Source organism: Schistocerca americana, chromosome 6 (genome assembly GCF_021461395.2).
Source record: "Schistocerca americana isolate TAMUIC-IGC-003095 chromosome 6, iqSchAmer2.1, whole genome shotgun sequence".
NCBI lineage: Eukaryota > Metazoa > Arthropoda > Insecta > Orthoptera > Acrididae > Schistocerca > Schistocerca americana.
In genome coordinates, this window is record NC_060124.1 from 557,468,071 (window position 1) to 557,493,771 (window position 25,701).

The following is a 25,701-nucleotide window of genomic DNA, read 5'->3' on the forward strand; positions in this document are numbered from 1 at the left end:
TTGTGAGAAAATTGCTCCGCAATGAAAAACGCCTTTGTTTTAATAGTATCCATCCCAAATCCAGTATCATCTCAGTAACATTCTCTCCCATATCCCGCGATAGCACAAAACGTGCTGCCCTCCTTTGAACTTTTTCGATGTACTGTATCTATCCTATCTGGTAGGGATCCCACACCGCGCACTGGTATTCCAAAAGAGTACGGACAAGCCTAGTGTAGGCCGTCTCCTTAGTAGATCTGTAACATTTCCTAAGTGTCTTGCAAGTAAAATGCTGTCTTTGGTTAGCCTTCCACACAAAATGTTCTATGTGCTCCTTCCAATTCTATTTGTTCGGAACAGAAAATCCTAGGTATTTAGTTGAATTTTGCGGCCTTTAGATTTGACTGATTTATAGTGGAACCAAAGTTTAACGGATTCCTTTTAGCACTTAAGTGGATGACCTCACACTTTTCGTTATTTAGGATCAATTTCCAATTTTCGCAACATACATATATCTTTTGTAAAACGTTTTGCAATTTGTTTTGGTCTTCTAATGGCTTTACCAGTCGATAAATGACAGCATCATCTGCAAACGACCTAATACGGCTGCTCAGATTTTCATTTATATAGATAAGAAACAGCAAAGGGCCTAGAACACTACCCTGGGGAACTCCAGAAATCATTTCCGTTTTACTCGCTGACTTTCCGTCAATTACTCGCACCTAGTGAGTACGTGGCTGGCGACCACGGGGCCCCATGCTGAGTCTTGGCATTGCTTCCACTTACTTATTCCAGGCTCTTCACTTTTATCTTCCCTATCTGGCAATCCTCGGCCAATTCTTGTTCTTTCCCGACCATGACGCTATTAGGTTTCGAGGGCTGGGGGCCCTTCATTTCCCAACCTATACTTCTCATGCATAGGCGGGTTCTGTACTCCAGAGGAGCGGCCTGCCGAAGGTGTCTGTACCCTATGTTAGGGCGGCCTGGAAAGTTATGGTGCCAACCCTTTCTGAAGCAAGCATGGCGATTATGCTTCTCACTTTTGAGTCATGATGTGAGACAGTAAGGTAAAATCTTCCGTAGTTAAAATAGCCATACAAGTTCATTGTTAGGAAGCTAACAGTAACCCAGAGAGGAATAGAAAGATCAGTGTTGGGTTACACGAAAAAGGGCAGGAAGAGAGCAGTTGAAAAAAGACGAGCAACGAAGGTCACCCACATAATGGAAAGAGTGAATACATTGAAATGGCAGTGGGCTGCTCATGTTGCTCGAACAAAAGATGGTAGATGGTATAAATAAGTCCTAGACTGGAGCCGAGTTTACCAAAAAAGACCTAGAGGAAGACCACCAGACAGATGGGACAGCGAAATAAGGAAGGCAGTGGGATTCAATTGGCAACAGGGAGCTCAGGATCTGAAGAAATGGAAGATGTTACTGGGATGCTTTGTTACACGCCGACTCAAAGAGGTGGTGGTGGTTAGTGTTTAACGTCCCGTCTACAACGAGGTCATTAGAGACGGAGCGCAAGCTCGGGTGAGGGAAGGATTGGGAAGGAAATCGGCAATTTTCTTTCAAAGGAACCATCCCGGCATTTGCCTGAAACGATTTAGGGAAATGACGGAAAACCTAAATCAGGATGGCCGGAGACGGGATTGAACCGTCGTCCTCCCAAAGACTCAAAGAGGCCACTTCATTGATAGAACTGGCTGTTGATGATGACGACGAACTGTGACCTCTCTGACAGGAAATCACGAATCCGGTCACATAACTGATCGATATTCCATAGGCACGCAATTGCACTACAATTCGCTTCTGTGGTACAGTGTCAAATCCTTCCCATAATCCAGAAATACGGGAACAATTGGCATTCCCTCGTCGATAGCACTCAAACTTTGTGCCGGTAAAGAGCTACTTGTGTTCCACAAGAACGATGTTTTCTGAACCCTTGTTGACTGTGTGTCAATAAACCGTTTTCTTCGAGGTGATTTGTAATGAATGTACTGGAAACCATGAGGTACATCTACATCTACATTTATACTCCGCAAGCCACCCAACGGTGTGTGGCGGAGGGCACTTTACGTGCCACTGTCATTACCTCCCTTTCCTGTTCTAGTCGCGTATGGTTCGCGGGAAGAGCGACTGCCGGAAAGCCTCCGTGTGCGCTCGAATTTCTCTAATTTTACATTCGTGATCTCTTCGGGAGGTATAAGTAGGGGGAAGCAATATATTCGATACCTCATCCAGAAACGCACCCTCTCGAAACCTGGACAGCAAGCTACACCACGATGCAGAGCGCCTCTCTTGCAGAGTCTGCCACTTGAGTTTGCTAAACATCTCCGTAACGCTATCACGCTTACCAAATAACCCTGTGACGAAACGCTCCGCTCTTCTTTGGATCTTCTCTATCTCCTCTGTCAACCCGACCTGGTACGGATCCCACACTGATGAGCAATACTCAAGTATAGGTCGAACGAGTGTTTTGTAAGCCACCTCCTTTGTTGATGGACTACATTTTCTAAGGACTCTCCCAATGTATCTCAACCCGGTACCCGCCTTACCAACAATTAATTTTATATGATCATTCAACTTCAAATCGTTCCGCACGCGTACTCCCAGATATTTTACAGAAGTACCTGCTACCAGTGTTTGTTCTGCTATGATATAATCACACAATAAAGGATCCTTCTTTCTATGCATTCGCTACATTACATTTGTTACGTGTCAGTTGCCACTCCCTGCACCAAGTGCCTATCCGCTGCAGATCTTCCTGCATTTCGCTGCAATTTTCTAATGCTGCAACGTGTCTAAATACTACAGCATTATCCGGGAAAAGCCGCATGGAACTTCCGACACTATCTAGTAGGTCATTTATTTGTATTGTGAAAAGTAATGGTTCCATAACACTCCCCTGTGGCACACCACAGGTTACTTTAATGTCTGTAGACGTCTCTCCATTGAGAACAACATGCTGTGTTCTGTTTGCTAAAAACTCTTCAATCCAGCCACACAGCTGGTCTGATATTCCGTAGGCTCTTACTTTGTTTATCAGGCGACAGTGCGGAACTGTATCGAACGCCTTCCGGAAGTCAAGGAAAATGGCATCTAACTGGGAGCCTGTATCTAATATTTTCTGGGTCTCATGAACAAATAAAGCGAGTTGGGTCTCACACGATCGCTGTTTCCGGAATCCATACTGATTCCTACAGAGTAGATTCTGGGTTTCCAGATATGACATGATACGAGAGGAAAAAACATGTTCTAAAATTCTACAACAGATCGACGTCAGAGATATAGGCCTATAGTTTTGCGCATCTACTCGACGACCCTTCTTGAAAACTGAAACTACCTGCGCTCTTTTCCAATCATTTGGAACCTTCCGTTCCTCTAGAGACTATTCTTTCTTCCGAGTCCCGCAGCTTGCCCTAGTGCCGAAACGAAACCGACGTTTTTTTTAGTAGACCAGATTTCTGTAAACTGCGTACGTTTGCAGTCGCCAGACTAGGTGCGGTCGCAGACACGTTGGGCCGGGCGTCGAACCGCGGAGTATTGGCACGGCTCGGCTCGGCCCTAGGCGACGGCGCTCGGCCGCTGCCTCCTTCCTCTTTTGTTGGCGCTTAATGTGTTTCCCCGAAGCCGTGCCCGTTGTTCCCGCTGTGAATGGCCGTTCGCGGGAAAGCCTATTGTGGCGGGCGGCCGGCAGCGCCAGCGGGGGCCCAGCGGCACGTCTGGCCCCACAGCGCCGCAGACGGGGGCGCGGGTCACCCAGGGTCGCGTCGCCGAGGACGGCGGAGTGGCGACCCTGGCAGGACGCGGATGACGTCTCAGGAGGCTGCGCCGCCTCTAAAGCCGTCGGCACACGGGCTGAGCGTCCGAACGTTGAGCGTGCCGAGTTTCTGACGTCATAGCGTGGACCAGTGCTTTCGGGAGTCTTTCCGAACGTACGGAGCAGTATGTAGCATGTCAAATATTCTGAGCGTGCGTCTGAGCGTTTACCAATGAGATGGCGCAGAGCCACCTACGTCACATGCAAGCTATCACCCTTCAGCACAGAGTTGTGAGGCGCCATGTTGGCATTCAGTTCAAGTATATACTTATAGAGAGCGATAGTCACGGGGCCAAATATCTCACGAAATAAGCGTCAAACGAAAAAACTACGAACAACGAAACTCGTCTAGCTTGAAGGGGGAAACCAGATGGCGCTACGGTTGGCCCACTATAAGGCGCTGCCATAGGTAAAACCGATATTAACTGCGTTTTTTGAAATAGGAACCCCCATTTTTTTTATCATGTTCGTGTAGTACGTAAGGAAATATGAATGTTTTAGTTGGACCATTTTTTTCGCTGTGTGATAGATGGCGCTGTAATAGTCACAAACGTGTAAGTACGTGGTATGACGTAACTTTCCGCCAGTGTGGACGGCATTTGCTTCGTGATACATTACCTGTGTTAAAATGGACCGTTTACCAATTGCGGAAAAGGTCGATATCGTGTTGATGTATGGCTATTGTGATCAAAATGCCCAGCAGGCGTGTGCTATATATGCTGCTCCGTATCATCATTCAAGTTTCCAACCGTTCGCCAAATAGTTACGTTATTTAAGTAAACAGCAAGTGTTCAGCCACATGTGAAACGTCAACCACGATCTGCAACAAAGGATGATGCCCAAATAGGTGTTTTTACTGCTGTCGCGGCTAGTCCGCACATCAGTAGCAGACAAATTGCGCGAGAATCGGGAATCTCAAAAACGTCGGTGTTGAGAATGCTACATCAACATCGACTGCACCCGTACCATATTTCTATGCACCAGGAATTGCATGGCGACGACTCTGAACGTCGTGTACAGTTCTGCACGAGAGAAATTACGGGACGATGACAGATTTTTTTTGCACACGTTCTATTTAGCGACGAAGCGTCATTCATCCACAGCAGTAACGTAAACCGGCATAATGTGCACTATTGGGCAACGGAAAATCCACGATGGTTGCGACAAGTGGAACATCAGCGACCTTGAAGGGTTAATGTATGATGCGGCGTTATGGGAGGAAGGATAATTGGCCCCCATTTTATCGATGGCAATCTAAATGGTGCAATGTATGCTGATTTCCTACGTAATGTTCTACCGATGTTACTACAAGAAGTTTCACTGTGTGACAGAATGGCGATGTGCTTCCAACATGATGGATGTCCGGCACATAACGTGGGGTTGAAGCTGTATTGAGTAGCATATTTCATGACAGGTGGATTAGTCGTCGAAGAACCATACCATGGCTCGCACGTTCACGGTATCTGACGTCCCTGGATTTCTTTCTGTGGGGAAAGTTGAAGGATATTTGCTATCGTGACACACTGACAACGCCTGACAACATGCGTCAGCGCATTGTCAATGCATGTGCGATCATTACGGAAGGCAAAGTACTCGCTGTTGAGAGGAATGTCGTTACACATATTGCCAAATGCATTGAGGTTGACGGACATCATTATTAGCATTTATTGTATTAATGTGGTATTTACAGGCAATCACGCTGCAAGCGCATGCGTTCTCAGGAATGATAAGTTCACAAAGGTACATGTATCACATTGGAACAACCGAAATAAAATGTTCGAACGTACTTACGTTCTCTATATTAATTTAAAAAAACCTACCTGTTTCCCACTATTCGTCTAAAATAGTGAGCCCTACGTTTGTGACTATTACAGCGCCATCTATCACAAAGTGAAAAAAGTGGTCCAACTAAAACATTCATATTTATTTACGTACTACGCGAATATGTAATAAAAAATGGGGGCTCCTATTTAAAAAAAACGCAATTGATATCCGTTTGACCTATGGCAGCGCCATCTAGCGGGCCAACCATTGCACCATCTGGTTTCTCCTTCAAGCTACACAGGTTCCATTCTTCGCAGTTTTTCCGTTTGACGCCTATTTCGTGAGTTATTTGTCCCGGTCACGATCAGTGGACCACCCTGTATATGCCGTTTCTGAGCACCAGCAACTTGAGAATCGTTATTTTTTTCTGTTTTCCGTCTTTCAATTAATTTCTCTGAATTTGTGGAGGTATGTACCGTCTATGCAACTAAATAAAGGCAGTTTGTTTATTGCCATACGCGTTTCGCTTCGTTTATATGGGAATCATCATCAGTGGCCTTACGTACAAGTTTCCTTTTACATATACAAAATGGTTCAAATGGCTCTGAGCACTATGGGACTTAACATCTATGGTCATCAGTCCCCTAGAACTTAGGACTACTTAAACCTAACTAACCTAGGGACATCACACAACACCCAGCCATCACGAGGCAGAGAAAATCCCTGACCCCGCCGGGAATCGAACCCGGGTGCGGGAAGCGAGAACGCTACCGCACGACCACGAGCTGCGGGTTTTTACATATACAATAAATGTATTATGTGGTAGATATAGTATGCTGCTTTATTACATTTTGTCGCGTAAAAACAAAGAACAAGAGAAGAACGTCACAAACTGTAATATAGCAGCTTATTGTGTCTACGACACAATACATTTATTGTATGTATAAAAGGAAAAATGTATTTCAGGCCACTGATGAATCTTCTTAAAAAAAAGGAGCGAAACGCGTGGCATTTAGTTGCATGGACGGCACATAGCTGCACGAAATTGAGAATCACTCGAAATCCCGCTGTTAACTGTCTGATTCGTTGCAATAAAATAATGAGAAACATCATATTCGTGGCAAAAGAATTATTGGATCATGCGTATTATGAGAGTATGCCATTTGAAGGCAACGACACACTGAGGGTCCACCAAAAACGCATTGTTCTTGATACAATTTGTTGCGGTTAAATTACAGTTAGCAAAGTGACAACGATTAAAGCTTTTAGCAAGAGGCAACATGCTAGGATTCGCCATCAACGATTTGTCAGATAATTTAGTCCTTTTTCTTTTACGCTTCGTAATTCGTATGTTGTAAAGATTCTGCTACTTGGTAGGGACAGTGATCAAGCAAGGATGACCTAGGGGTTTTACAAAAATGTGAGAATGATGAAATAATTCTTCTCTTATATGGAAAACTATTGCAGTTTTTTGTCGCACTAGAATGAGATTTTCACTCTGCAGCGGAGTGTGCACCACAGAAGTAAAGCTGTGAGGAGTGGGCGAGAGTCGTGCTTGGGTAGCTCAGATGGTAGCCGGCACGGTAGCTCAGCGTGTTCGGTCAGAGGGTTACGTGCCCTCTGTAATAAAAAAAACTGAGTCAATCGACCAACAACGAACATAAATGGATGTCTTACGGCGTCCGCCCCGAGCAGACACAACGAACAAAAGCGATCAAAATGAGATTTAAAAAAAAAAAAAAAAAAAAAAAAAAAAAAAAAAAAAAAAAAAAAAATGGTAGAGCACTTGCCCGTGAAAGGCAAAGGTCCCGAGTTCGAGTCTCGGTCCGGATCACAGTTTTAATCTGCCAGGAAGTTTTTATCGCACTGTTTGTAATGGAACTTTTATAAGCCTGTGTCATTATTGATTGAACATGGTACTTTCCTTTTTGCCTTAAAACATGTAAATGGATATTGGAGTTTTTATTTGTGCTTATTACATAGATCAACGTGACTAGCATAAGGACAATGGGGAAAATGTGCGTTTTAACAGAGCTAAGGTGCGGATTTTACGCGCGTTCGTTTAGTAAACAGTGTGATGAATTACGAACAGAAATGCTGCTGTATTTCGTTGTGATCGCATATACCACGTTGGGGCCCACGTACCGTATGCAAAAGTGGCATCGTTCTTGAGGGTTCAGCAGCACGATGAACTCGACACGTTCAATGTTGACGTTCGACAGCACGGTCCGTGTGCCGACTGCTTAAAGGCCCGTCTTACACCAACGACTCTGTGCCCAAAATCGACTCCTCGACGTGCGTGCGCATTTCGTACCTGCGTCTAAATCAGCAACTAACGACTGCGCGAGTGTGTCTACTACGTCGATGATCTATAGACTGCGCCGAACGTGGAATTCTAATTTTTCCGAGTTTGCTGCACACTGCGCATGGCTCGTGGTCACTTCTCGGTGACGCCATTATGACGAGTACGTGCCCAGTTTCGAACGCCGTGGATGTCCTTCGACTTCACGGGTCGCATCAAGTCTAGGAGCGGTCAGCCTCCCTTAGCAAGCTCACATCTGGTATACCCGCTGCCATAGCTTAATGATTATTAGAAATAATGTGACTGCCTGCTGTTTTCAATACCCGATTACTTCCAAGCATGGAAATGCTACCTGCTAATGCACAGTCATTGTGTGTGCCTCATTAGTGTTAATAAATGGAAACGTATTATAGCTAGCACACCAGCGGATAAATCACATCTTTCCTCACCTTATTGGATCTGAACTGTTAATTGACTTCGTTTTAACCGATCTGTTCATTCCTTTAAGGACTACATACATAACATTATGTCTTCTACTTACACATACAAAATCGAACGTCCTCTGCACTGCCGAAAAATAAATGTAGCATAACCATAACAATTTTCTGAAACTGGGAAAAGATTGTAAATACAGAGTATCGTTGTGACTGTGGTAGCCATTCTTGTACACGAATTAAAGTAGCAAATCATTACCTTCTATTCGTACGTTCACTGAGATTTTACTGCCTTTTCTTTCTTTGAAAGTGAGAATCCAGAAACTTCATACTTGTTATTTTCGTACGTATTACGGAAAGTGCGTAGCATTAAGCTCCACCAATGGTAAAAGTAAACTATCTTCGAACTTGTGCGAAATATTGCAGCTCACTGCGAGAAAAATGGACGTATTCCTTTGCAATTAAAGGTAACTGAAATGACGAGAAAAAACAGCAGCAGGAACCTTGCTGCACCGGTACAAGTACCAGAATACACTTCGTCTGCAGATGTAGTTTAATTGAAGACATGTTCGAGTTTGAAAAATGTATCTCCTAAAATAACTGTCTTTTAAATTTAGAAAAAAAAAAAATATGCAAGGAGCTGGACTCAAACCAGCGAGCAAACTCTATGATCTTCTTCCTAACTCGACAGCTCTACATACTATGCCATTGTGGACCCTAGCAAAACGCGCCTCTCTTTATGTCTCATCTCGTGAAGATTTTAACAGCTGATATCCTTTACCTTACATTTAATTATAATAAGTTGTACCAATAACGATGCGTAATATTTGAAGCATAACGTATTCTTTGGCATATTCGTACACAGTAATTTAAACATGCGAAATAAGAAATTCAGTGACGAGATCCAGTACGGCTTCTCCCACTTCTTAGAATTCCATACGACCTGGAAAGTCGATAGACATTCCCCACGCCCGAAACTGGGCATTTACACGTCATAGTGACGTCACAGAGAAGTGTGATGGAGATCACTCTAGAGACCCTCAGAAAGAAGGGCCAATAGCGGCATTGCTAACGTTTGAAGTTACCCTGTTCTGGACAAGCTCACTCCTATTATACAGATGTATTTTGTGCTTTGGCGTCTTATTAATCTTTACTGTCTTGTTTGTTTTATTTTCATGATAAGTAGTTACTCGAGATCACGTTTCTTCTTATTAGTGTTCATATTAGTGTGCTGAGGCACGCAAGCCACCACACCGACGGTAAAACCCATGGTTCAAGTTCATGGGGGGGTCTCTGTTGTACTAGTACATTGTCTTCTATTATTAACGTTCTCCTATCCCTCCCCCCCCCCCTCCCCCCCACCCCCATAGACCATGGCATTCTGTAGGTGCAACCACAAACCACAAAGGAAGGGTATCTGTTGAGATGCCAAACAAGCACGTGGTTGCCGAAGAGGAGCAGCAGCAGACTTGGCAGTAGCTCCAGGGGCAACAGTCCAGATGATTGATGGATTGGCCTTGTGACATCAACCAAAACGGCTCTGCTGTGCTGGTATTGAGAACAGTTGAAAGAAGGGGAAACTACAGCCGTAATTTTTTCCGAGAGCATGTAGCGCCACTGTATGGCTAAAAAATGATGATGGCGTCCTCTTGAGTAAAATACTCCGGAGGTAAAATAGTCCCCCACTCGGATCTCCGGGTGGGGAATACTCAAGAGGACATCATTATTAGGAGAAAGAAAACTGGCGTTCTACAGATCGCAGCGTGGAATGTCAGATCCCCTAATGGAGTAAGTAGGTTAGAAAATTTAAAAAGGGAAGTGGATAGGTCAAATTTAGATATAGTGGCAATTAGTGAAGTTCGGTGGCAGGAGGAGCAAGACTTCTGGTCAGGTGAATTTTTTTTTTTTTTGGTCATCAGTCTACTGACTGGTTTGATGCGGCCCGCCACGAATTCCTTTCCTGTGCTAACCTCTTCATCTCAGAGTAGCACTTGCAACCTACGTCCTCAATTATTTGCTTGACGTCTTCCAATCTCTGTCTTCCTCTACAGTTTTTGCCCTCTACCGCTCCCTCTAGTACCATGGAAGTCATTCCCTCATGTCTTAGCAGATGTCCTATCATCCTGTCCCGTCTCCTTATCATTGTTTTCCACATATTCCTTTCGTCTCCAATTCTGCGTAGAACCTCCTCATTCCTTACCTTATCAGTCCACCTAATTTTCAACATTCGTCTGTAGCACCACATCTCAAATGCTTCGATTCTCTTCTGTTCCGGTTTTCCCACAGTCCATGTTTCACTACCATACAATTCTGTACTCCAGACGTACATCCTCAGAAATTTCTTCCTCAAATTAAGGCCGGTATTTGATATTAGTAGACTTCTCTTGGCCAGAAATGCCTTTTTTCCCATAGCGAGTCTGCTTTTGATGTCCTCCTTGCTCCGTCCGTCATTGGTTATTTTACTGCCTAGGTAGCAGAATACCTTAACTTCATTGGCTTCGTGACCATCAATCCTGATGTTAAGTTTCTCGCTGTTCTCATTTCTACTACTTCTCATTACCTTCGTCTTTCTCCGATTTACTCTCAAACCATACTGTGTACTCATTAGACTGTTCATTCCGTTCAGCAGATCATTTAATTCTTCTTCACTTTCACTCAGGATAGCAATGTCAGGTGAATATAGGATTATAAATACAAAATCTAATAGGAGTGAGGGGTAATTTAGGAGGAGGTTTAATAATGATTGAAAAAATAGGAATGCAGATGAGTTACTATGAACAGCATAGTGAACGCATTATTGCAGTCGAGATAGACACGAACCCGACGCCTACCACTGTGGTACAAGTTTATATGCCAACTATCTCCTCAGATGATGAAGAGACTGAAGGTAAAAGAAATTATTTGTATAGTTAAGAGAGACGAAAATTTAATAATCATGGGAGGACTGGATTCGATAGTAGGAAAAAGAAGAAATGGACAAATAGTGAGTAAATATGGACAGGGGGAAAGGAACAAAAGAGGAACTCGGTTGGTACGACAGAGATTTAGGAACCAGATTCTAAATTGTAAGACATTTCCAGAGGAAGATGTGGACGCTGACCACAATTTATTGGTTATAAACTGTAGATTAAAACTGAAGAAATGGGAAAAAGGTAGGAAATTAAAGAGGTGGGCCTGGGTAACTGAAAGAACCAGAAGTTATTGAGAGTTTCAGAGGGAGTCTTAGGGGCAACATTCGATTAGGACAGGAGAAAGGAATGCAGCAGAAGACGAATGAGTAGCTTTAAGAGATCAAATAGCGAAGGAGCAGAGGATCAAATAGGTGGTAAGACAAGGCCTAGTAGAAATCCTTAGATAACACAAGAGATATTGAATTTATTTGGTGAAAGGGAAAATTTAAAAATGCAGCAACTGAAGCAGGCGAAAACGAATGCAAACGTTTAAAAATTCCTAAGAAGGATTTAGAAGCATATTTCACTAGGGAAAAGACAGATGCCGCCTGTAGGAGAATTAAAGTGTACCATCTGTATGAATATCAAGAACGTAGATGAAAAACCAGTCATAAACAAAGAAGGGAAAACCTGGGAGGTGGAAGGAGTACATAGATGGTCTATACAGGGGAGATAAACTTGGAAGCAGTATTATAGAAAGGGAAGTGGATGAAGATGAGATGGGAGATATGATACTGCGAGTACAAAATGACAGAGCTCTGAAAGATGAAACAATGCCCTGGGCATATTCTATATTCCGTTAGAACTACTGATAGCCTTGGGAGAGCCAGCCATGTCAAAACTCTTCTATAAGATGTGCAAAATGTACGAGACAGGCGAAATACCTTCAGACTTCAAGAAGAGTGTAGTAATTCCAATTCCAAAGACAGTACTGCTGACAGCGAAGTATCAGCTTAATAAGTCACGGTGGTAAAATGCTAAAACGAATTCCTTACAGAAGAATGGAAACCCTGGTAGAAGCCGATATCGGGGAAGATCAGTTTGGATTCCGGAGAAATGTAGGAACAAGCGAGGCAATACTGATCCTACGACTTCTCATAGAAGATAGGTTAAGGAAAGACAAACCTATATCTTTAGTATTTGTAGGCTTACAGAAGGTTTTTACTATCCTGACTTTGAATATTCTCTTTGAAATTCTGAAGGCAGCAGGGGTAAAATACAGGGAGCAAAAGGCTATTTTACAACTTCAAAAACCAGACGGCAGTTATAAGAGTCGATCGCCATGAAAGGGAAGCAGGGGTTGAGAAGGGAGGGAGACTGTGTTGTAGCCTATCCCCGATATTATTCAATCTGTCCACCGAACAAAGAGTCACGGAAACCAAAGAAAAATCTGGAGTAGGAATAAAGTTCAGGGAGAAGAAATAGAGCCTTAAGCTTTGCCGTCAGAGACAGCAAAGGACCTGGGAGAGCGGGATGAACAGTGTATTGAAAGGAGGATATACGAGGTGTGGCTAGAAAAAAACCGGACTAGTACTGGTGAAACAATAAAACGAATGCAATAAGGCTGAAAGTCGCGTGGCCTGTCACGTGACTCTCGCTCCGCCTACTGCTCGAGTTTCATCTGCCTCCTGCACTCAGTCTGCCCGTGGCGTCTGTTTTAAGTACTTGACGTTTTGTCTGTGCGTCGGAAAATGTTGAGTGTACAGAAAGAACAGCGTGATAACATCAAATTTTGTTTCAAACTAGGAAAATTGCAAGTGAAACGTTTGTAATGTTACAACAAGTGTACGGCGATGATTGTTTATCGCGAACACAAGTGTTTGAGTGGTTTAAACGATTTAAAGATGGCCGCGAAGACACCAGTGATGACACTCGCACTGGCAGACCATTGTCAGGAAAAACTGATGCAAAAATTGAAAAAATCGGTAAACTTGTTCCTTGTCAACTCCTGTTAACTCAGACACTGCTCTGATTGTTAAACGGCGATCTTGTCGAACAAGTTTACCGGTAAACTTGTTCCTTGTCAACTCCTGTTAACTCAGACACTGCTCTGATTGTTAAACGGCGATCTTGTCGAACAAGTTTACCGATTTTTTCAATGTTTGCATCAGTTTTTGCTGACAATGGTCTGCCAGTGCGAGTGTCATCACTGGTGTCTTCGCGGCCATCTTTAAATCGTTTAAACCACTCAAACACTTGTGTTCGCGATAAACAATCATCGCCGTACACTTGTTGTAACATTACAAACGTTTCACTTGCAGATTTTCCTAGTTTGAAACAAAATTTGATGTTAACACGCTGTTCTTTCTGTACACTCAACATTTTCCGACGCACAGACAAAACGTCAACTACTTAAAACAGACGCCACGGGCAGACTGAGTGCAGGAGGCAGATGAAACTCGAGCAGTAGGCGGAGCGAGAGTCACGTGACAGGCCACGCGACTTTCAGCCTTATTGCATTCGTTTTATTGTTTCACCAGTACTAGTCCGGTTTTTTTCTAGCCACACCTCGTAAGATGGACATCAACAAAAACAAAACAAGGATAATCAGGTGCTGCTAAGGGCGTTAGATTGCGAAATGAGATGCTTAAAGTAGTATATGAGTTTTGCTATTTAGGAAGCAAAATAACTGATGGTGGTCGAAGTAGGGAGGATATAAAATGTAGACTGGCAATGGGAAGAAAAGCGTGTCTGAAGAAGATAAGTGTGTTAACATCGAGTATGGCTTTAAGCGTCAGGAAGTTTTTTTCTGACAGTGTTTGTACGGAGTATAGCCACATATGGAAGTGAGACACGGACAACAAACAATTTAGATAAGAGGAGAATGGAAGCTTTTGACACTGAAATGTGGTGCTCCAGAAGAATGCTGAAGATTAAATGGGTAGACACGTAACTGATGAGGAGGTACTGAAAAGAGAAATTTGTGCCACAACTTGACCAAAAGAAGGGATCGGTTGGTAGGGTACGCTCTGGGACATCAAAGAATAACCAGTTTAGATATGGGCGAGGGGGGATGAAAATCGTAGAGGGAGGCCAAGAGACGGATGCAGTAAGCAGATTTAGAAGGATGAAGGTGGAAGTAGTTATTTGGAGATGAAGATGCTCGCACAGGACAGAATATCATGGAGATCTGCACTAAGCTAGTCTTCGGACTGAAGACCAAAAGCAACAACACAACACAGACGAAATATCTTAAAGCAAAACGATGACAATTTTCCTATTCTTTCAGTTCTCTGCAGTGCAGAGAACGTAGCACACGGCCTTTGACAAGAACTTGTACTATGAAATCTACTTTGATCATTAAAAAATCTGATATCGTCGCTTATTCCTACATTTGTTACTACATTTAGATTTTTCCGTGAAAGGAATAATCCCTGACAACCTCATTTTTTCCGCTCAGATGGTAAACTGCACAGCAGACAGTTCTCACAACACATGCGATCTTGGCGCTGACGTGTAAATGAAAATTATCTCTCAAAGCAGACGAGACTCAGCACGGGAATAAAACGCCAGGGGCGCTGCAGCAGACGCAATTTCCTCGATAGTCGTTTGAGACGAGAAAGCCTAACGTGTCAAATGGGCTTAAACAACCTTCCATCGATGCTATGACGCCACGTATTCCTGGCAAATACATTGACATCCGGGTAATTTGTGCATGATTTAGGATATTTTAAAATCGTTGACTGATCTCCATCTTGAGTTGTTAGAATCTAATTTCGTCATTTTTCTTAGACAGATAATTTAAAGACTTTTACTATATTTTGGTAAAGGAACTTTTGCTCAGACGGTGCTACTGTTTATCAATGGATTTATGATGTACTGCGAATGCTTAATTATTTGATATTTCACTCTGTATTATGCTAGGATTTATGCTGCAGTATGACTACTTGATGAATATTTGTTTTTGTCTGTATTCTGTTCGAATGATTATTTCATTTAATTTCATTCATTGGCTTTCTGGTCATGCCCATGCAGCCATTTCAGTAGTGCGAAGACGATACCATAGCGTACTGGAGACGATTTTCTTGTGGTTGACGAACTTAAGGACAACACCCAGTCCGAGAGCGGAGAAAATCTTCGAGCAACTCGAGAATCGAACCTGGACCTTTTCAATCAGCAATCTGCCGAGGTCACCATCACAGAATTTTATGTCATCAATAATTAATATTTTTGTCCATTATTCCTTTTGGCATGAATTATATTGCAGAATGCTGCTTGAATTACTGGTTGTGATATTTAATATTTGGTGAAAGGAATTACGTTGAATAATGATGATGATTTGAGTACTAACAGTAAGTAGTGTCACCTTATGGTGGGAACTGAAATCAACTGCAATATTTTGTGTTTATATTGAAGTTGCATGACAGCTGAGCGCGCTGAAACGTTGAGTTTATATTGCGTAAAATATCAGGTGCACGTACACACACGTTGTTCTGCTCGGCGAGCACAGGATACTAAATCATGTGGCACTGTCTCTGATGTGTTGGTAAATGTGCCAACACCTTGTAGATATAGGAGGCCGAAATGCACGCTATCTAACGCAGACGGGCGTGAATTCTGGAACAGGATAAGTAATGAATTCTAATAAGAAAAGCATGCAGCTCCTCGAATACTTATCTTTATTCCATCCTTGTGGTACATCGCTCTTGATAATACAAATAAGACTATCTTCAGATAAGGTTAATGGCGCCTTGCCAGGTCGTAGCCATGGACTTAGCTGAAGGCTATTCTAACTGTCTCTCGGCAAATGAGAGAAAGGCTTCGTCAGTGTAGTCGCTAGCAATGTCGTCCGTACAACTGGGGCGAGTGCTATTCCGTATCTCGAGACCTGCCTTGTGGTGGCGCTAGGTCTGCGATTACACAGTGGCGACACGCGGGTCCGACATGTACTAAATGGACCGCGGCCGATTTAAGCTACCACCTAGCAAGTGTGGTGTCTGGCGGTGACACCACATTCCTCCCCCGCAAATCGGCGAACGGTCGTGTGATAAGGCTTCCGCCCGCCGTGGGGAGGACCCCATGTTGACGTATGCGATGAGGTGGGGAGCCTAACAACAGGCGAGGCTGTACTACCCGCACCCGGCCATTCGGTCCGAGGGGAGCTAGGAAACGCCTGAAAACCTAGTCCAGGGTGCACGTCAACATGCGGTGTATGCGCCCGTAAAGAGACAGGAGGGGCCGAAGGGTCGACCTCCATTGCGTCGGGGTAGCCGACGCGCGAAGACGCCATCTGGTCCGGAGCGGGCAAGAGTTCCATGGCGGAGGACAGCTGGGCACGGGAAGCGATCGGCGGCGCGTGACCCAGGGAGGCGCTTGGCGGCTGCAGCGAAGCGTCGAATGCGGGCGGCGCCGGAAGGAGAACAGGCGGCGGCGGTTGCGGCGGCGCGTCGCCACGGGGCAAAATGGAAGGCATCGTCGGTAACACCTGGGGATGAGGCGAGCCAGTAGATGGGTCCCCAGGGCGCTGACCGGACGGCACCGTCGCTGAAAGCAGACGGGGAGCGGCAGTACCCGTGCGACGACAGAGGCGCAGCTGATTGAGATGCCGACGCACCTCACCAGAGGCCCCCAAAATCAAATACATCGCGCGGCCGAGGCAGCGAAGAATGCGCCCTGCGAGCCAACGCCGTGAACCTCGATAGTTGCGATAGAATACAACGTCGCCTGGAGCAAAAGCAGGAGTCTGCCGCTGCACAGGAACCTGATGCGGCGGATGCAGCAAAGACATCAAATTTCGATGAGGACGACCGTGGAGCAACTCAGCCGGCGAGCGACCATCTCGGGGCTCAGAGCGATACGAAGACAAAAAGAGCAACAACGCGTCCTCCCGAGAATGCGACTCTTTCAACTTCAACATCTGTGACTTGAAAGTCCGGACCAATCGTTCAGCGGCACCGTTTGACTGAGGCGAAAACGGCGCGGATGTCAGATGTTGAATACCATTGGCCTGGCAGAATGACTGAAATTCTGCGGACATGAATTGTGGGCCATTATCGGAAACAATAGTCTGCGGAAGACCTTCAATGCAAAAGATAGCAGAGAACGCTTGGATGGTGGCAGTTGACGTCGTGGAAGACATCCGGACAACAAAAGGAAAATTACTGAAGGCATCTACCAGAACCAACCATCGAGCATTCCAGAATGGACCAGCAAAATCGATGTGCAAGCGTTGCCAAGGGGAAGTGGCTTTTGGCCATGCAAAGACTTTCCGCGACGGTGCGGATTGTTGTTTGGCACACGCCATGCAAGAAGAACACATATTCGTAATCGCAGCATCGATTCCGAACCAAGTACAGTGCTGACGAGCAAGTTGTTTCGTTCGCACTATACCCCAATGTCCTTGGTGAAGAAGCCGTAAAACAGAGGACTGTAACGAACGTGGGACCACGACTCTGGACTGATCATTATCAGAAAGCAACAACAAAACACCACGTCGTACAAAAAGTCTCTCCCTATGAGCAAAAAATCTGCGAACCAACGGATCCTCGATCCGAGACTTTGACAAAGGCCATTGCGTAGCAACAAAACGCAAAACGGTAGCAAGGACGGGGTCAGCAGCTGTGGCTGTAGCTACACGACGAAAATCAATCGGAAACGATTCGACCACGCCATCAGTTTCCGAATCAATGAACATGCAAGCAAGTTCGGAAGAATCGAATGCTCTATCCTCAGCAACAGGCAAACGGGACAACGCATCGGCGTTTCCGTGCTTAGCAGTGGACCGATACAAGATATCGTAGCGGTACTGCGAGAGGAAAATAGACCAGCGAATGAATTTCTGCGCTGTACGCGGAGGTACAGGCTTGTTCGGATGAAAAAGCGACGTCAAAGGTTTGTGGTCTGTGATGACGGTAAAGTGACGACCATACAAGAAATCATGGAACTTAGTAACACCAAACACGAGAGCCAAAGCTTCTTTCTCTATCTGTGAGTAATTTCTTTGTGCAGATGAGAGCAATTTGGACGCAAAGGTAATAGGGCGATCATGCGAGCCAACTTTGTGCGCAAGCACAGCACCGATCCCGAAATCCGATGCATCTACCATCAACAAAAGGGGTTTCTGGGGATCGAATGGCGTAAGGCAAGTATTAGAAAGCAACGCCGATTTCAACTGGCGAAAGGCGCGTTCGCATTCCGTCGTCCAGACGAACGGAACACCCTTACGGCGTAAGCTATGAAGTGGAGCTGAAATGGAAGAGGCATTGCGCAGAAAGCGATGAGAATAGTTAATTTTACCCAACACACTCTGTAGCTGCTTCACATTCCGTGGTGAAGGCAAATCTTGTATGGCACAGAGGTGCTCTGGACTCTGATGTATGCCTTGGGCATTGATGACATGTTAAACAATTGAAATAAATCTAAACCAAACAAGTTCACCGCAGTAGAAGAACGAAGAACGTAAAATGACACAAGTTTTGTTTGTTCCTTGTATGTTGCAAGAAGAGTGCACTGTCCTAACACAGGGATCTGCTGTCCTGAATAACTTTTTAACTGAACATTTGCGGCACACAACGGAGGTTTGCCCAGTTGTTTGTATGTGTCGTGATCGAGCAATGAAACTGCAGCTCCGGTATCGAGCTGGAATGGTATGACCTTGCCATTAAAGTCCAAATCTACAAAAAGTTTATTGTCCTGCTGACGACAAGAGCGACGTGCAACTTGAACTGATACAGGTACAGCATCACTTGCTAATTGACGTGATTTCCGGCGACGTCGACGCACAGTTTTTGTGGGACGAACACAGTCACTGTTAGAGACAGTGTCACTGGGCGGAGTGGAATTAACTACATGAATGTCCATGGGCGAAGGTCCACGAACCTGAGTGTCCTTGGTTCGATTCCGGCGCGAAGCAAAAGGCCTGGAATGATTATGATTGTCTGATCTGAGCTTTTTCTGGCAAACACTTTGAACATGTCCTTTCTCATTACAGAAAAAGCAAATAGCTTGGCGTGACGGTCAATGTTCACGCGAATGTCTAGTAGCACACCGCGGGCATGATTTCACTGCATTTGTATGCTGGCGCGGCACACCTGGTTTAGAGCGTGGCGGCAGCTGCGTGGACGTGCGCGAGGGCAGTTGACTGGGCCGTGCAGTGCGCCCGGCAGGCCGGTTAATGTTACACACGGCTGGCGAAGTTGCAAATGATTCCTGAGCAAAGTCAAGCGTGTCTTCTCTATCCAATATGTCTATCACTTGTTGAAGGGAGGGATTAACTAGTTTCAAAATCTGTTCCCGTATGCGAACATCAGAAACGTTCTGTGCAATTGCATCACGTACCATTGTATCTGTATAAGGAAGGCCACAGTCACATTCAAACGCACAATCCCTAGTAAGGCCTTGCAAAGTTGCAACCCACTCCCTATTAGTTTGACCGGCCGTACGTTTTGTACGAAAGAACGTATACCTTTTTGCAACGACATTGACTGTTTCTTTGAAATAGGCATCTAATGCCGACAAAATTTCTTCATAGGACAGAGTTGCTACGTCGCGTCGGGGAAACAATTTCACTATCACACGGTAGGTGGACACACCTACACACGAAAGCAAAAACGGCTGCCGCTCATTACCTGGAATTCTGTAGGCGGCGAGATGAAATCCAAACTGATGGGACCATTCCGTCCAGGAATCGTGGGTTTGGTCAAACTGGCGAAACTGCGGTGCAACTGCATGTTGTGGCGGCGGCAGCGATGAAACGGCGGCTGCCGCATCGGTTTGAATGGCACGTTGACCCTGGACGAGCTGTCCAAGGGCATCCAATAACGCCTGCGTCTGCTGATTCTGCAAGCGATAAAACTCGGACAGTACATCTGGCGAAGCCATGACACAAGTAAATGTAAGCAATTAGAAAGAACACGTTTCCCTCGTCGCCAATGATGTGTTGGTAAATGTGCCAACACCTTGTAGATATAGGAGGCCGAAATGCACGCTATCTAACGCAGACGGGCGTGAATTCTGGAACAGGATAAGTAGTGAATTCTAATAAGAAAAGCATGCAGCTCCTCAAATACTTATCTTTATTCCATCCTTGTGGTACATCGCTCTTGATAATACAAATAAGACTATCTTCAGATACGGTTAATGGCGCCTTGCTAGGTCGTAGCCATGGACTTAGCTGAAGGCTATTCTAACTGTCTCTCGGCAAATGAGAGAAAGGCTTCGTCAGTGTAGTCGCTAGCAATGTCGTCCGTACAACTGGGGCGAGTGCTATTCCGTATCTCGAGACCTGCCTTGTGGTGGCGCTAGGTCTGCGATTACACAGTGGCGACACGCGGGTCCGACATGTACTAAATGGACCGCGGCCGATTTAAGCTACCACCTAGCAAGTGTGGTGTCTGGCGGTGACACCACATTCCTCCCCCGCAAATCGGCGAACGGTCGTGTGATAAGGCTTCCGCCCGCCGTGGGGAGGACCCCATGTTGACGTATGCGATGAGGTGGGGAGCCTAACAACAGGCGAGGCTGTGCCACCCGCACCCGGCCATTCGGTCCGAGGGGAGCTAGGAAACGCCTGAAAACCTAGTCCAGGATGCACGTCAACATGCGGTGTATGCGCCCGTAAAGAGACAGGAGGGGCCGAAGGATCGACCTCCATTGCGTCGGGGTAGCCGACGCTCGAAGACGCCATCTGGTCCGGAGCGGGCAAGAGTTCCATGGCGGAGGACAGCTGGTCACGGGAAGCGATCGGCGGCGCGCGACCCAGGGAGGCGCTTGGCGGCTGCAGCGAAGCGTCGAATGCGGGCGGCGCCGGCGGGAGAACAGGCGGCGGCGGTTGCGGTGGCGCGTCGCCACGGGGCAAAATGAAAGGCATCGTCGGTAACACCTGGGGATGAGGCGAGCCAGTAGATGGGTCCCCAGGGCGCTGACCGGACGGCACCGTCGCTGAAAGCAGACGGGGAGCGGCAGAACCCGTGCGACGACAGAGGAGCAGCTGATTGAGATGCCGACGCACCTCACCAGAGGCCCCCAAAATCAAATACACCACAGTCTCCCTTTCTCTTTCTTGTGCAGCATCATCCATGACCTTTTCTGGTCATCTCTTAAAGTTATCTCTAATTATCATTTATATTTTCGCTTTACTAGATAGTAGTGCGTCATGATCTGACGGGAATTCGTTTTATAATTTATGTGTGACTTGACAATTATTAAGAGGTGGACACAAATGATTTCTCACCTTATGAAAAAATACAATACTGGCCATTAAAATTGCTACACCACGAAGATGATGTGCTAGAGTCACGAAATTTAACCGACAGGAAGAAGAGCCGGCCGCGGTGGTCTAGCGGTTCTAGGCGCGCAGTCCGGAACCGCGCGACTGCTACGGTCGCAGGTTCGAATCCTGCCTCGGGCATGGATGTGTGTGATGTCCTTAGGTTAGTTAGGTTTAAGTAGTTCTACGTTCTAGGGGACTGATTACCACAAATGTTAAGTCCCATAGTGCTCAGAGCCATTTGAACCATTTGAAACAGGAAGAAGATGCTGTGATATGCAAATGATTAGCTTTTCAGAGCATTCACACAAGGTTGGCGCCGTTGGCGACACCTACCATGTGCTGACATGAGGAAAGTTTCCAACCGATTTCTCATACACAAACAGCAGTTGACCGGCGTTGCCTGGTGATTGTAGCCTATCGCGATTGCGGTTTATCGTATCGCGACATTGCTGCTCGCGTTCGTCGAGGTCCAATGACTGTTAGCAGAATATGGAATCGGTGGGTTCAGGAGGGTAATACGGGATGCCGTGCTAACAGTCGAGATGACAGGCATCTTATCCGCAAGGCTATAACGCATCGTGCAGCCACGTCTCGATCCCTGAGTCAACAGATGGGGACGTTTGCAAGACAACAACCATCTGCAAGAATAGTTCGATGACGTTTGCAGTAGCATAGACCATCAGCTCTGAGACCGTGGCTGCGGTTATCATTGACGCTGCGTCACAGACAGGAGCGCCTGCGATGGTCAACGACGAACCTGGGTGCAGGAATGGCAAAAACGTCAATTTTTCAGATGAATCCAGGTTCTGTTTACAGCATCATGGTGGTCGCATCTGTGTCTGGCGACATCGCGGTGAACCCCCATTGGAAGCGTGTATTCGTCATCGCCATAGTGGCGTATCACCCGGCGTGATGGTATGGGGTGTCACTGGTTACACGTCTCGGTCACCTCTTGTTCGCACTGACGGCACTTTGAACAGTGGACGTTGCATTTCAGATATGTTACGACCCGTGCCTCTATCCTTCATTCGATCCCTGCGAAACCCTACATTTCAGCAGGATAATGCACGACCGAATGTTGCAGGTCCTGTACGGTCCTTTCTGGATACAGAAAATGTTCGACTGCTGTCCTGGCCAGCACATTCTCCAGATGTATCACCAATTGAAAATGGCTGGTCAATGGTGGACAAGCAGCTGGCTCGTCACAATACGCCAGTCACTACTCTTGATGAACTGTGGTATCGTGTTGAAACTGCATGGGCAGCTGTACGTGTACACGCCATCCAAGCTCTGTTTGATTCAATGCCCAGGCGTATCAAGGCCGTTATTACAGCCAGAGGTGGTTGTTCTGGGTACTGATTTCTCAGGATCTATGCACCCAAATTGCGTGAAAATGTAATCACATGTCAGTTCTAGTATAATGTATTTGTCCAATGAATACCCGTTTATTACCTGCATTTCTTCTTGGTGTAGCAATTTTAATGGCCAGTAGTGCAATTTGCGTCATGATTGTCTTTTGGAATGAGTTAGAGTAGATTATTTCAGTATTTTGGTCTGTTTCAGAATATTAATTATGTTTCGTTTTATGTCCGAAGGAACTGAAATATCGTATTTATCCGCCGATACAAGGCTGCGACTTTGAAATAAAAGTATACTGTGCAGTAGGGGAATTACATAATGTGTGTACTAGTACTGACTGTGACGCAAGAACGACGACATACGCAAGTTGGGGGTGCGGCTGTGGGTTGTGCTCGGATAGCCGAAGCTGTTAAGGAGACAGCACGCCTATTGCGGGAAATCTGGATTCGATTCCCGGTCCGACACAGATTTTCACTGTCGTCATTTCCTTACACAGCTGATGCTTGTTCGTGTTCGCAACTGGAAACACGAGGCGTGTTTTTTAAGTAAGGTCTGTTTTATTATAGACACTAGTAGTTCGTGCGCATACAGCAACGAGAGCGTGCGTCGTGTACCGGCATGCCTCGGGAACAACTGTGCTAAGTTTCAGCTCTGTAGCTAACCTGTACGGCTCTGTTCTGTGCTTTCAAAATATTTAAGTCTATCAACTCGCCCGCAGCGTGTGAGGTTCGCTCAGTGATACGGTTTTTGTCAGCAAGGAACCTGTCTGCTGCACAAATTCATCGACAGATTTGCGAAGTGTACGGTGATACTGTTATGAGTGAAAGGAAAGTGCGTAAGTGGATACGAGAATTCAAAGATGGCCGTGACAACGTCCGTAATGAGGACCGCTCCGACCGCCCTTCTTTGATTACAGACGATTTGGTGGCTTCAGCTGAAGCGAGGATTCGTGAGAACATGCGCTTCACAATAACAGGCCTCTCAAACTAAGTTCCTGACGTTTCGAGAACAGTGCTTTACAACATTGTTTCTGATCACCTAAAGTTTAGCAAACTATTCTCCCGTTGGGTCCCGAAATTCCTGACAGAGGACCACAAAAACCAAAGATTTGAGTGTGCGTTGAAGTTCTTGACTCGTTATTACGAAGAAGGTGACGGCTTCTTGAGTCAGATCGTAACCGGAGACGAAACATGGGTTTCGCATATCGCGCCCGAATCGAAGCAACAGAGCGTGGGATGGAGACACACACACTCGCCTGTAGAAGTGAGGGCCAAACAGACTCTGTCCCAGCGCAAAAACATGACGTCGATGTTTTGGGGTAGATATGGTGTTTTGTTGGTCGACTTCATGCAACGAGGAACCACTGTCAATGCAGAAGCATACTGCCAAACCGTGAGAAAGCTACGCAGAGCGATTCAAAACAAAAGACGCGGCATGCTGACAAAGGGAATTGCCCTTTCCCATGACAATGCAAGACCTCACACTGCAGGTCAGACCCGCCATTTATTGGACGGTTTTCGATGGGAAGTTTTAGACCACACACCCTACAGTCCTGATCTTGCGCCGATAGATTGTCATCTGTTCCTCCTCCTCAAACAAGGCCTCAGTGGCATTCGTTACAATAATGACGACGACGTGAAAACGGCAGTGAACTCTTGGTTACCGGAGCAGGCGGTAAGTTTTTATGAAGAGGGTATTTTAAAATTGTTTGAGAGGTACGATACGTGTTTTAACAAACTTGGCAACTTCGTCGAAAACTAGAGTGAAGTATGTACACTACTGGCCATTAAAATTGCTACATCAATAAGAAATGCAGATGATATTGGACAAATATATTATACTGTAACTGACATGTGATTACATTTTCAAGCAATTTGGGTGAATAGACCCTGAGAAAACAGTACCCAGAATAACCACCCCTGGCCGCAATAAAGACCTTGATACGCCTGGGCATTGAGTCAAACAGAGTTGGACGGCGTGTGCAGGTACAGCTGCCCATGCAGCTTCAACACGATACCACAGTTCATCAAGAGTAGTGACTGGCGTATTGTGACGAGCCAGTTGCTCGGCCACCATTGACCAGACGTTTTCAATTGGTGAGAGATCTCGAGAATGTGCTGGCCAGGGCAGCAGTCGAACATTTTCTGTATCGAGATAGGCCCGTACAGGACCTGCAATATACGGTCGTGCCGGCCGCGGTGGTCTAGCGGTTCTAGGCGCGCAGTCCGGAACCGCGCGACTGCTACGGTCGCAGGTTCGAATCCTGCCTCGGGCATGGATGTGTGTGATGTCCTTAGGTTAGTTAGGTTTAAGTAGTTCTAAGTTCTAGGGGACTGATGACCACAGTAGTTAAGTCCCATAGTGCTCAGAGCCATTTGAACCATTTTGAAAACTGTGCGACTGTGAAACTGTTGCATTAATTTGTTGCAGTTTATGTGACAAACTCTTATGTTTTCATGACGTTTTTGGGAGTGATTATCACATCCATAAGAAAACCTAACTCGGACAAGGTAGAAGAATCTTTTTACCCATTGCCAAGTGTTCAAGTTACACAACATATTCCTGTCATGTGACGCACAGGTCGTCACCAGTGTCGTATAGAATATATCAGACGTGTTTTCCTGTGGAGGAATCGGTTAACCTGTGACCTTGCGATCAAATGTTTTCGGTTCCCACTGGAGAGACACGTCCTTCGTCTACTAATCGCACGGTTTTGCGGTGCGGTCGCGAAACTCAGACACTAAACTTATTACAGTGAACAGAGACGTCCGCGAACGAACTGACAGATCATAACTTTGCGAAAATAAAAAATTAAACTTTTTAGTCGAGGGAAGACTTGAACCACGGACCCTCCCTTTCGCAGCTGCTCACGCTAACTA